The sequence below is a fragment of the Wolffia australiana genome, chromosome 4, assembly GCF_029677425.1.
Source record: "Wolffia australiana isolate 7733 chromosome 4, ASM2967742v1".
NCBI lineage: Eukaryota > Viridiplantae > Streptophyta > Magnoliopsida > Alismatales > Araceae > Wolffia > Wolffia australiana.
Window position 1 is genome coordinate 21997526 of NC_135838.1, and position 12719 is coordinate 22010244.

The following is a 12719-nucleotide window of genomic DNA, read 5'->3' on the forward strand; positions in this document are numbered from 1 at the left end:
ATGAATTTATTTATTTTTCTTTCCTTTTCAGTTATAGGTTTAGGTGAAAATTTCTCATATGTGCCAAATATATATCTATGACGAGCATAGTTGGCTTATTACTATGCACCGAGTAATGAATCATGTTTGTTGGGAGTAGTTAGTTTTAAATTTAATGTAAATGCATTAAAAATATGCACAGTATCAAGGATCATATTAGTGGTTTCTATAGTCCGACATCAGGGGCTGCATGACAGGTGTTCTGCTACTGAAATCTTGCTACCCCTTTCTTGTTAGCGTGAATACATTATAATACAAAAGTTGAGTCTAGATTTTACTTCCCTTTTCTTTAAAAGGAATTTCAGAGTGGATTTATCAGTCAATATAATTATATTACTTTGAAAGTTTTTCCAGTAAAAATTAAATCACTGTCAGAATTTTCTTTATCGGTGGAACCAAAATTGTGAATTTTGGTGCAATACACGTAGTCTCAAACGGTAAGTCACAGAAAGGAATTTCGTAATATCTATCTTAGTTTAGGATTTCTTTAATGCGAGGAATGCTTTTTGGATGCCATTTCAATGAAAAAGTCATTTTCCTTATTAAAAAATTAGTAAAAATAAAGATTTTAGTAAATTATTTGGTAAAGAAGTTTTAAAAGCTAAGGTGAATGAGAAAAAATTTAAAATATCAAAAGTTACTGTTGTAGGTGTGTTTGGAATGATCTCACCTATATCAATATCCACTTTAAGGTATTTCTTGCACACTTAGTGTTTGGGCGTGATTCTTTATTATTCCATGAGATACGATATCTGCTAGTTGAGAGCTAGCCTATTCATAAATATTATTGCTAATAACTTTACCAACTAAATATCAACTCGTACATCTTAGTCAAAACATAGTCGTCCATGCACAAGATATCCGTGGCATCTCAGGCTAAAAGACCAGTTATACAATAGTGATATGAATCAAATTTCCCAACAGAGCACCCACTATCTATCCTTACTATCTCCACACTAATGGCCACAAGATCAACCATACTTACCATATTATTGGGTTTTGATAGTACTATTCTTTATAGATAGTCTGATGTCCTTTTCAAGTATTCTTGAAATAAGAATATTCGTGATGCATGTTTAAAGACTAGTGATCACTCCATTATGATATCATCATAGTTTGTCAAGTCATTGCATGAATTCATGTACTCCATTATATCAATGAACATAAAACATGACATGAACACGTGATTGGCTTGACAACCACATTATAACAATAAAATATTCCTATTTAAAGGATACTTGAAAGGTGCATCAAAATATCTAGATACAAATAACATATTCTGGTCTCAATTATATGATGAATACGGTCAATCTCGTAGTCATTAGTGGGTGTTCTTCAGAAAAAAAGAGTTAACTAATGTGATCAGTAGGAATCCTTGAATTGAATTCTACCAAACTATGAATCGGGTAATTTTTTCATGGTTTTGTAAGTGGCCTTTAGACCTGAGGTCATCTTATGGATGAATAGTTGTAATTTGACTATGACCTTAGAGTTACTAGTCATGGAATTCCAAATAGTCTTAGCTTGGCAGGAGTATTAAGTTTACTAGCATGATTGAGTGGTCAAGTTGGGACAATTCATCCTTGGTACAAGAAGATACAGCTCAAGGAAGATCATATGATGGAGTCGGTGACCAAGGCAATGGGTCATTGGAGAAGAGTTCTCTAATGATTTCTGAATATGTTAGTACTAACTCAGGTGATTGATTAGGGTTTGACAGTTGGCCAAATATTAAGTCAAACTATGATCATCAAATGGATGAGAGATTGTATGTGTATGGTAACTAATGATTCAAATGTTGCATAAGAGAGTCAATACACTTTGTATCTTGTAGAGTACAAAGTGTAGCTTGGCTCCCCTTGAACTAGAAATTGAACCTATCAATTAGGTTAAATAGATCAATGATTAATTAATCTACAAAGTTTTGGGTTCTATGGCCTTGATTTGGAGGGAATTGAAGTGATTCTTATAGCGAAAGACGTGAAGAAAAATCAAAATAGCATTAAAAAACTATTGATCAAATAATTTGTACATGGATCAGATATGCGATTTTTTTGTTCATTGAGTTAGATGTGCTGAGTGGCTCCTGTGTGCAGCCAAACTTAAATTATATTTTCTAACGTCCAAAAGACCATTAGCGTGTGACCAGACTATATGCACATGTATCAATCTACTTAACGACTCCATTGGCCCAATAACCTTTTATTGGCATTTCAAATTAATTAACTATACCATCATATAGATCAATAAATGATATATTGTTTTAACCCAGTTTTGCAGTTTGCATATAGTAGTGATTGCATATAGTAGTGATATGATCTATACCTCCTCAACCATTAAGAGTTGAACTTACAAAATTTCTTGCTTTCACAAGAATCATACATTCATCTCAGATAAAATAATTATCCCCCCATGATGCTTAATATTTACCTTGATATTTGAAAAATTTAACCAATGGAATTCAAACATAATCTATGATAGGCACGTGTTCATAAAAAAAAAATAACGTGCCCCTTAGATTTCATGCAGCAGAGATAGTACAGTGCATTGTTATTAAAATTATGTTTTATATTTTTCTTACAATAATCTATTAAATTAGTAAGTTATGCATATAATCATTTGATATCCGATCATTCATATAATTCATGCACAAAAAATTGTGACATATTTCAAGATAATTAAGTTAGAAAAGTATGCTTGGAACGAGGTAAATAATATTTATCTGATATTTATGATTTTGAATAATTATAGGTGAAGACATGACATGAAAACAAATAAAAGAAGTAAAATACTTTGTGGATGGCATGCAGCCCAATGGGCCTCAATGGATCCACCTAGGCTGCGCAGGATAGGGTGATATGTGGACAACAACAAAAGGTATTGTTGAATTCAACATGAACGTCCTCGATGGCAATTTTTCAAGAACTTTCTCAGATTTTTCCTACTGTTTTTGTGGTTCACTAGTTTTGTCTAGACCCAATTCTACTCTAGCTGGATGTGGTCTCACCAAAAAGGCAGGCAAACAACCCATTCTAGACCTGTATCCATAAAAAAATTGAAAATTTAAATGTTGAGCTTGATACATATATCTTCAAAGATTTTGTGTTCTCCCCTCAAGATCAAATAGAATAAACGTCCAATGGTTCGTTGATTTTGTATTCCAAGGGTCAGCCCATTATATTTTTGTTACTTATAAGCGTGCTTATTACTTAAGATCGACCATTTCAAATCTTGATGTTTTACATCCAATATTTTTGGTATGTCTCAGTGGAACCTCTTCAACGTAGTGATTCAAAGACAGATAGTTCCTGCTAGTGGCGATAATTATTCTCCTCTTCATGAGTGAAGCATACTTCATTTGCTTTTTAGGGCTTACCCACTATGTGTGAAGTAGAAGAAGCTTAAACACTCTTCTCCGCCCTACCCCTTGGAATAACTCTATTTTGTTAATGTTATCCCCACTGATTCGTAATATTACTTCAATTAAATCATATCAGACTTATCAGCATCCTGGTCCCGTCTTCTTCCTTCCCTTCTCTCCAAGACATTTAGCTGCATTCTCCTCCTCTCCTCTTCTCCTTCCCTCATCTCCTCCACTCTCCTCTCAGACAATGGATACTACTCTTGGAAGTTAGATTCATGTGGTCTAAGAGATAAAAAAATAAAAATTTATTTAGCCCTTTGAGATGGCCTAACAACTAACAAGGAGCATTGATCAAAGTTGAAAGTCCTATGAGCTATAAATTAGTGGCCCTTAAATCTTTTGGCATTCTTGAAGAGGATACGTCATCCGACAACCTGTTGCACGGAAGACGACAGGGGTAAATGTACTTACCCCAGACCCTGGCCAGGTGGAGGGCTCTGATGACGTTTCCTTTATATATAAGTATATATGAGGAACTTGCAGTTCAATCCAAAAATTGAGATAAAAGTTGTAGACCAAGAAATGATTCATAAGTGTATGTTAATGAAGTGGAAGTTACCAAATTTTGAGTTATTTAGGTCCTGGAAGGGTGACAGGTCGAACTGCAAGTTTTTAGATAAAGATATCCATCTTAGTCACTATGGACCTATACTTATGTATGGTGGGTCTCATATATATTTATATTTATGGGATGGGCCTTAGAAAAATGTAGAGGCATAATAAACATCCCATAAATTTAAAGGGATAAAGTTTCTTATCGAAAAATTAATTAGGACGTCTTCTTCTCAAGGAATATTTATGGTATAACTACACCCATGATTTGCTGACCTTTATTAATGGAGTTTTTTGATGAAATAAAACTGACTGATTGGGATAGGCAAGTTCCCATGCAAGTTTCCTGGACGCATGAACTGCATGATTGATCGTTAGAAATGTTGCTCCCTGATTATCGCACCACAACATAGGACCTGAAATCGTATCAGTTTTAAGTTCCTGAAAGAGGCATTACATCCAAATTAATTTTGCTGTTGCATTTGCTAAAGATTTGTACTATGATTGTGTGCTTGATCTGGCAACGCTTACTTGTTTCTTAGATCTCTAGGAGATGAGATAATCTGTCTCTTATGTGGAGCGTCCATCTTCAGGGTCTCCAACCCAGATCTCTACCATTGTAGACACTTTAGAGGAGTTAAAACTTTCGTCAAGATGTCCTTCCATGGTTTAATGATCCCTTTAGGGAGCGTAACAAATGTTTTATTGCTTTCCAATGATCCACGTAGGACTGTGCATGTATGACCTGCCTAATTTATCTCAAATGAAATATCATATATTGTGATAGTTAGATATTCTAAAGCTCCAACCACCTGACAGTGTAAAGTGGCATCACATGTGTCTGAGCTTGTCCCTGCAACTGACAATACTCGTAGGTTTGCCCTTGTCCATATTTTCCTTTTTTAAAAAAAAATACAATGTACTTAGCTTGAGAAAGAATTATCCCCTTCGGAGGAGGCAAAAGTTAATGGAAGCAATCATTTATATGACCCAAATAGTCGAACTCATTTAAAGAACTAACTCATTCATACATATTTTTAACACGGTACAATAACTCGTTTAGTAGTTATGAGATTATTCTATCCATTAAAATAATATATATTTGAGCATTATACAAGGGCCTAAAATCCCTACCAGAAAATTTAAAATTTGAATCTGGTAAAAGTTTCCAACCTGGATGAAATAGCTCAATTTGGATAAAAATTCCATTAAAAGGCTTCAACATGGTGGACCAACCGTCCTATTTTAGTTGTTGTAATCATAAGATAACTTCATTTTTTCCTAAATCATAGGAGGGAGAAATGGATGACTCAGGATTTCATTACTGTTTTATTTTCCTGTTATTTAACCAATCCTAATATTTCAAGATATCTTAGAATGGCTCAACTTGAAGCATAGAGCCTAATTTCTTAAGAGGCGGAGTGACACTTAAACATGCTAAATGTTGCAAAAAATTGAAAAAGATGCCCCCCAAATCCATAAACATAGAGTGTATCAAATACATCTTGATCAAAGTAAAAATGTGAATACACCAAATAAAGATATCATTACACAAATACTTGTCAATTTCATAATACAAGACAAGTTTAGTTTTGCATCAATAACTTAGATAACATAGTACTCATCCAAATATCTACGCCTTTAATGTTCCATGAAAAAGAGAACAATACTATCCCCCTGTAACTCGTTTCAAGATTTTTTACAAAAAAACCCAGAAATTGTTCAGGTGGTTTTACATATCAAACATAAGTATGATGCCATCACGAACATCATATTGGTTTGGCATATGATGATCTGTACTGGTTCATGTGACCTATTTATAATGGATGATGGTTTCACAGTGCAAAACCCAACTCAAATGAGCTCTAATTTGTTGGAAGGGTAATAAGAACTTAGGGAAAAACAATACAATAACATCTATGAAATTCATTACAACCTTCAAGAAACGATGACCCTACAAAATCCATCAAGATGTTTTGAGGAGTAATTCATGCAGAAAGATGAAATACCCCTTTTCCTGAGTTAAAAGGTACTAGGTAACATTTATTTTCTAAACCTTTAGTAATGAATTCTAACAACAAATGCAAGAATCATCCACCGATCAAACACAGCGGAGAGGACTCAAACAGGAGGCAAGCGACCGGGGGCGGGTTTTACAAAGGAGAAGTCCGACTGAGAGTTTCGCTGGTCTTCTTCAACTTCCATGAAATCTTCCTGACGGTGGTCTGAGAGCTCACTCTCCGAGTAATATCGCTGGGGAAGGCTTATCATGGCCGTGGCGTGGCCGGTGGTCTTGAACCGCTGCATCGTCCTCGCCGGGGAGGTGAGGGGGCTGCCGCGCCGGCTCGCTTCCGGCGTCCTCAACGGCGAGGACGCCGTTGATTTGCCGGCTCCGCGGTTCTTCTTCGCCGTCTGATGCCATCTCCTGATAGCACTCGAAGTCTGCTCGTCGAACACGGACCTCTTCATGCGCGATCCCATCTGAGACACGAGCGCGTAGAGCGGAAGCGTCACGTAGCTGCAGAGCACCTGGACAAACACTCCGATGGCCACTCTCACTGCGAGCAGCGAGATGCTATGGTGGAAGCACGACCTCAATCCGAACGTGTACCATACCCAGACGAAGAAGATCAGCTGGTAAGCGTTCTGAAAGAGAGAGAAATGGATGAGGAATAGGACGAGACCCGGCTTGCCGAACCAGAAGTGGCGGTCAGAGAGCTGCACGACAGGCATCCCCTGAACCACCACGTTCCTCTCTTTAATCTCGAGTGCCATCCGGGTGATGATGGCCTGAAGCTTTGTCCCAACAGCCAAAATTATCGCCGGGGGGATCAGCGTTATCCAGAATATCGTATGCCAGCCGTCGACGTCCAGCAGCAGGAAGATAACGAAGGAAGCCCAAAGGACTGGAGTGATGGAGACTAGCGCGACGAAGTCGTCCTCCAGCGATCGTTTCACGTACTTCCGGAAGTCGAATCTGGTGCCGGGGGCCAAGTGGGTAGTGATAAACCCGTGGCGGAGAGTGAGATAATCCGCTTTCCTCACGGACCAGAAGAACTGCCGGAAGAAGCTCACGACGTAGAACAAGATATTGGACCGGTTCCAGAAGCTCGAGTGCTGTCTCACGAAGGAAGTCTCGTGCGCGAATCTGAACCTCTCTGGGTCGTTGGAGAACTCGTAGTCTAGAGACGAAGTCTCCTTCTCCCAGTCCTTCCACCTTCGGATCTTGGCCTTTCCGAGAGCCACGGTTGCTGAAGCGTAGAGCAGGTGGAAGATGGCTAGAAAGAAGATGAAGACGTGAAGTTGGTGAATCGCGTAGGCCGCCACGAAGGGCACTTTCCCCTCCGGACAATTGCCGACGCCGGCGGCCAACATCCGCCTCGTTTCCATCCCTTCTGCTAAATCCCATAGGAGCCGTCTGTCCTTGCCTTTTCCTACTCCTTTGATAGGTCCCTTTTGGTTGTAGTCCCTGAGAGGGCATGGTAGCATCGTGTTGGCTGTTCTCTCCGGAATGCAGATGCCGTTGAAGTAATACTGCGTGAACGTGAAGAGCAAGGAGATGAAGCCCATGATCATCAGCTCGGCTTTGATCTTCTCCAGAGCTTCCAGCATAGATCGCTTGTGCTTTTTCTCGAAGAATTTCTCCAGCCGGTGGAGGAGCTTTTCCCATACGAGTGAGATGATGATGATCGCGGCACAGACGGATGCTAAGGCCCAGGTGGCCGTCTGATCCATTTTCCTTTCTTTGTAAGAGGATCCCGCCATTGCTGTCGTAGAGGAAGAGCTACGGAGGGGGAAGACAAGTTTGGTGGGAAGGAGAGAGCGAAGGGAGAGTTATACGAGGGGACGAACAGCGTGTAATCTTGATTGACGGGGTCAAGAATTAAAAAACGTTTTACAATCCGTCAGCGTAAGAGCGCGTTGAAGTAGTCTATACATCCACGCGTCCATGGAAAACGACTGAAACCATCCCCCGATTAAATCCATATCGAGCAGACGGGACTAGCCTGTAGTTTTATAATGTTTGTTCATTCGCTCACGCTCCCCAGCAAGTTCCTTTTCTCTCCCCACGAAAATTCTGCTCACGTATTTCCTGTCTCCTCTCGGTATGTTGCTCTTATTGTCCCCCCTCCATAAACGACAGTATCCACACTGTCTCCCAGATACCCAACTGGTATAGATTCATGATAAAAAGAACAATTTGAATACCCCTCGAATAGGGTTTATTTTTATGCATGTTATTACATCCTGAAAATTGTTACGAGTTTCTTTATACCATTCGATCTATGAAAGCCCAAATTATATATTATAGTTTATATGCAAGAGATTCACACTTTATTCATCTGTTCGTTGCAATTTTGTGATAGAAGAGTAGGTTCAACATTCTCCTCGTACACTAAAAATTAATATCAATCTCTATGTCTTTTGTATACGCCTCTACAGGATCTTGGTTGTTCAACACGGTTTATACAAGTGTTTTGAATTGTGCACCCTTTATTCATATTTTTCAAAAGAAAAATGCTCGATCCTGAAAATTTTTGAGGATTAAAATTAAGGAAAAGTCAACGGGAGTTAAAGACACGGTCACCAATAGACCCACGTTGTCTCCATCATCCGCACCCATTTCCTCCACTTTTCTTTTTATCTTCTACTTTATTTCTCTGTTGTCAACTGTCTACCAATTTATCTCTCTAGAATGTGCAATTTTCCCTTTAACTCGCATATTATAGCTCTAGTTTTCCTCGAAAATTTAATTCAAAATTACTTGATTTTCCCCTGCGAATTCCAATTCCATAGTAGTTTGTCACTCTACCATTCACTCACAAGTTTTCCACTCATTGTTGCTGCTTGAAGATGCATGTCCCTGCTACGTTTTGGGTCCTCACCTATAATAATCACAAATAACATGCTAATATGATATTAATTCATGTATTCTGTATGTTTATTACCATTGAAGTGATAATTCATAAATGTTATTAAGTCATAAAATAATTGATTACTTTTTTAGAATGAAGTTCAATTTTTTTGTTCATTTATGGTATTTAAACCGAATTGATGATATTAGTTTCATGAAAAACATAGTTTTATCACTGAGAAATTCCAGATATAAATTTAGTAAATATTAATGGGGGTTTATCATATAATTTTTAATGAAATTCTGATTTTCTCAATTTTCTAGTATTTTCATGGAGTATATAGTTTTTATTGGTAAAATAATTGTTCGAGCCATAGAATACAATTTTGGATTTATTTAAATATATATCGGGGATATACATTTTTTTATTCAAATTATGATTTTTATAAATTTTCTGATGCTTCAGGAAATTTTGACATTTGATTCAATAAAAAAAAGAATTTTACAATCCAGAAACTCTAATTTTGAATTTATTTAAAATTAAAATTAAGTCAAGGAGTTTTTGCATTTTCCAGACTTTGAACATTTTTGTGTCATGATGCATTCCACCAAAAGTAGCAAAAAGGAGAGAGAAAAATAGGAGGAGAGAGAAAACCATCTTGCTTATATGGCTCCAATATCACATGAAGATATATAATGATTCAAAAAGAGTTATGAGGTGAAATTTTGGGCGTGGTTCCTTATTCACTACCCCTTATCTGTGCACAATTTTGGATCTATAAACAGGCCCCCATCATGGAAAAAATGCTTGAATTTTGTTCCTAATTAAAATTACTGGAGTGATTTGCTAATTTGCAAGCACGTTTTGGTCCATTCTTTTATTCCAAGAGAGACGGATTGAATGAGTGATGTTTAAATGAAGACTTGTGAAGAGAAAGCACCGCTAAGCCTGTTATTCACAAGAGAAGATGTTAGTGTGATTTACATTTTTTTCTCCTTCACATCTTCATCTTTTTGTTAGGTTATCATTGCCAATATACTAGATTTTTAAAATCATGCATGCCACCTACAACTCTCACACTACTTGGTGCTTATCTGCCTCCAACTCCATTGTCATTGGAGATAGTAAAATTTGCATCCCTAGCCTTGCTCGATCACTTGCTGCCATGCATTTTTAGCCATCTCCACAGAAGTTAGCAATAGTTAAACTTATCTCCTCACTTCATCCATGCCACCGCCATAAACCGCAACAAGTGCAGTCAGAGGGCCAGCTGACGTATTTTCCACACTGAAATTCCATTCAAATTCCCAAATATATTTTATAAAACATCCCTAAAGTAGGTTACTTAGGAAAATTATTTTTGCATCATTTTAAATTTTTAAAAGTTTTTTTAAATTAGCTTTCATTCCCTAAAAAAATGAAAATCATAAAAAATAAATTAAACCCTTCATAGAGTCATACTGGTAAAAACATTATAAGTAGTCTTGTAGAAGTCAAAAGCATTGCATGACATACATTATCCAAATAGGTTTTGTCATTAAGTGTGTACAAAAAACAAATGGGGCATTTGTACATGCCTTATTTAATATGGGATTGGGGTTTGACTCCCATCTCCAACAATCATTAAATTAGTCATTTTTATTATGAAAATCTGATTTTATAAATCCAATCAGATCAGATTAGATCAAGTCAGATTTAATCCATTCAACTGTAGTTAACCCAGTTGATGGGTTGATTGAGCCTTCCAACCTGAATTGAATCAGGTTTGACCTGATCCGTGGGCTAGTTGACAATCGTTTGGCACCATTGGCCACCAAAGTCAGATAGGATCTATTTTATGGCTCTAGTGTCAGAAAATGCCCCAAATGGCGACATAATTGAATGTTTTGGATGCCAATTTTGGGTATGATGAACCAGAAATTGGGGTATGAAATGTTGTTTTAGGCATATGGTTGTGACAAAAATATTTATAATTTCCTCACAAGCATAGCGTGAGGAATGGTTGAATCCACAAGGAGGGAGCATTGAATTGACGAAAATATGTGATGCTTATAATGTTTTCATCATAGTGCACGTGTGATGCTTGTAATGAAGTATATGACTATATGATCCAACTTAACAAATAACTAATTTATTTGTTAAGGATATGCTTATAATGAAGTATATGACTATCAATAATCTTTAAGCATGTGTTCTAAATATTCCTTTTCAAATGATACTCGAGAAGGACATCAAAGTATCCACATAGAATAACACTATCCACTCTCTCTCATATGATGAGTATGGTTGGTCCCGTAGCTATTAGTGTGGATAATGGGTAGTGTTTAGCAAAAAGATTTCATTGAATTGATTGGTAGGAATCCCTGAATGACTTTACCATTTTATCAATCAGGTAGATTCAGATCACAGTTGGGTAAGTGGTCCTTAGACTTGAGACACTAAAGTGAATCAGGTTGATTCACATCAAAGTTGTGTAAGTGGTCCTTACATCCGAGATACTAGAGTCAATCAGCTTGATTCACGTCACTTCATAGTTGTGTCAAGAGGGATCGCTTGCTGATAAACTAGAATTTGGGTTAAATAAGATGTTTTAGGCTGTAGTGTATGCAAAAATATTTATAAATTTTTCCTTACTTAGCAGAGGATAAGTGAGGGTTGAAATTATATTTTAGGTGATTTTATATTTTTATGGTTTTTTACGTATTTTTTAAAGAGAAAAATCAATGAATGAAGGAAAACTAGACGACAACATTTTAAATAAATTAAATATACATTTTTTGGATAAGTTCAAATAGTTTTATGTTAACTTTGGGGATTTCTTAGGGCAAGAAATAAAATCCAAGGAAAAGTAAAAACTTTTGGCCGGCGTTCTTGTGGTGAAATTTATAGGCAGCTACGTTGGCCATGCGCAATTGGCAGGTGGTGGGAAGCCTTTGGGTGGGAGAATTGGGCAAGAATATTTAGTAGATGAAAACACTGTAACTTTTTTTAAATAAGGATTTTTTCAGTGCCATTTGATGTATTAGAAAATTTTAAGTATAAAATATCTAGTAGAATCTAGAGAATAAAGTGAGAAATTGAAATCAAACATTCAAGATATCATACAAACCTCATTGTCCCTTCCCCCAAGGGCCAAGTGGTGCTTGTTCTCCAAGAATATTGATCACACTTGAAATTTGTGTCCCACGCTCTTTTAGAACAAGAATGGATCAAATAAAAATGATGCACTAGGCTTCCAAAATAAATTGGTAGCAGAAATTCAAGATGGGATAGAAAGAGAAGGGATAAGAGTTTAAATAGAAGTGACCTAATTCTCCCATCCGTTGGATTTACTTACAACATTTTGGACGGCTAGAATTAGTTGATTTCTAGCCTAGATGCACTTTGCCTCGTTTCAAGATTTGAAAATAGACGTTTCACATTCGAATATTTGGGTTAGTTTTACAATTATTGCCTTTAGTTGACCTAGTTCTTAAAGAGGTTTAAATGGGCTTCAATAATGGGCTTCTTGCATATTGGGCCTCTTCTTATTATCTAGGAGATGGATTGGGTTTCTCCTTTTCTCCCACTTATATCCCAAATTCATCATTTTATTTACAAGAGTCGTTTATCTCAAATAAGATGTGAAAAATCTACTACACTCTAGTGATAGAAATATATGTGGCCGACAAGCCAATCACACATTCCACATCTCGTTCCATATTCATTAATAGAACATATTCATTATAGTGCACGTGTGATGCGTATAATGAAGTCCATGAATACATAATCAGACTTAGTGAATTATGACAAGATCGTAATGCGGAGATCACTAGTCTTTAAGCATGTGTTCTTGACATTCCTATTCG

The 12719-nt window shown here is 36.9% G+C and overlaps 1 pseudogene; it reads right to left on the bottom strand.

Moving 5' to 3' along the window:
* Positions 1-5907: 5907 nt before the first annotated feature.
* LOC144702393 (MLO-like protein 9 pseudogene) lies at positions 5908-7830 on the bottom strand (annotated as a pseudogene).
* Between the last annotated feature and the right edge of the window lie 4889 nt (positions 7831-12719).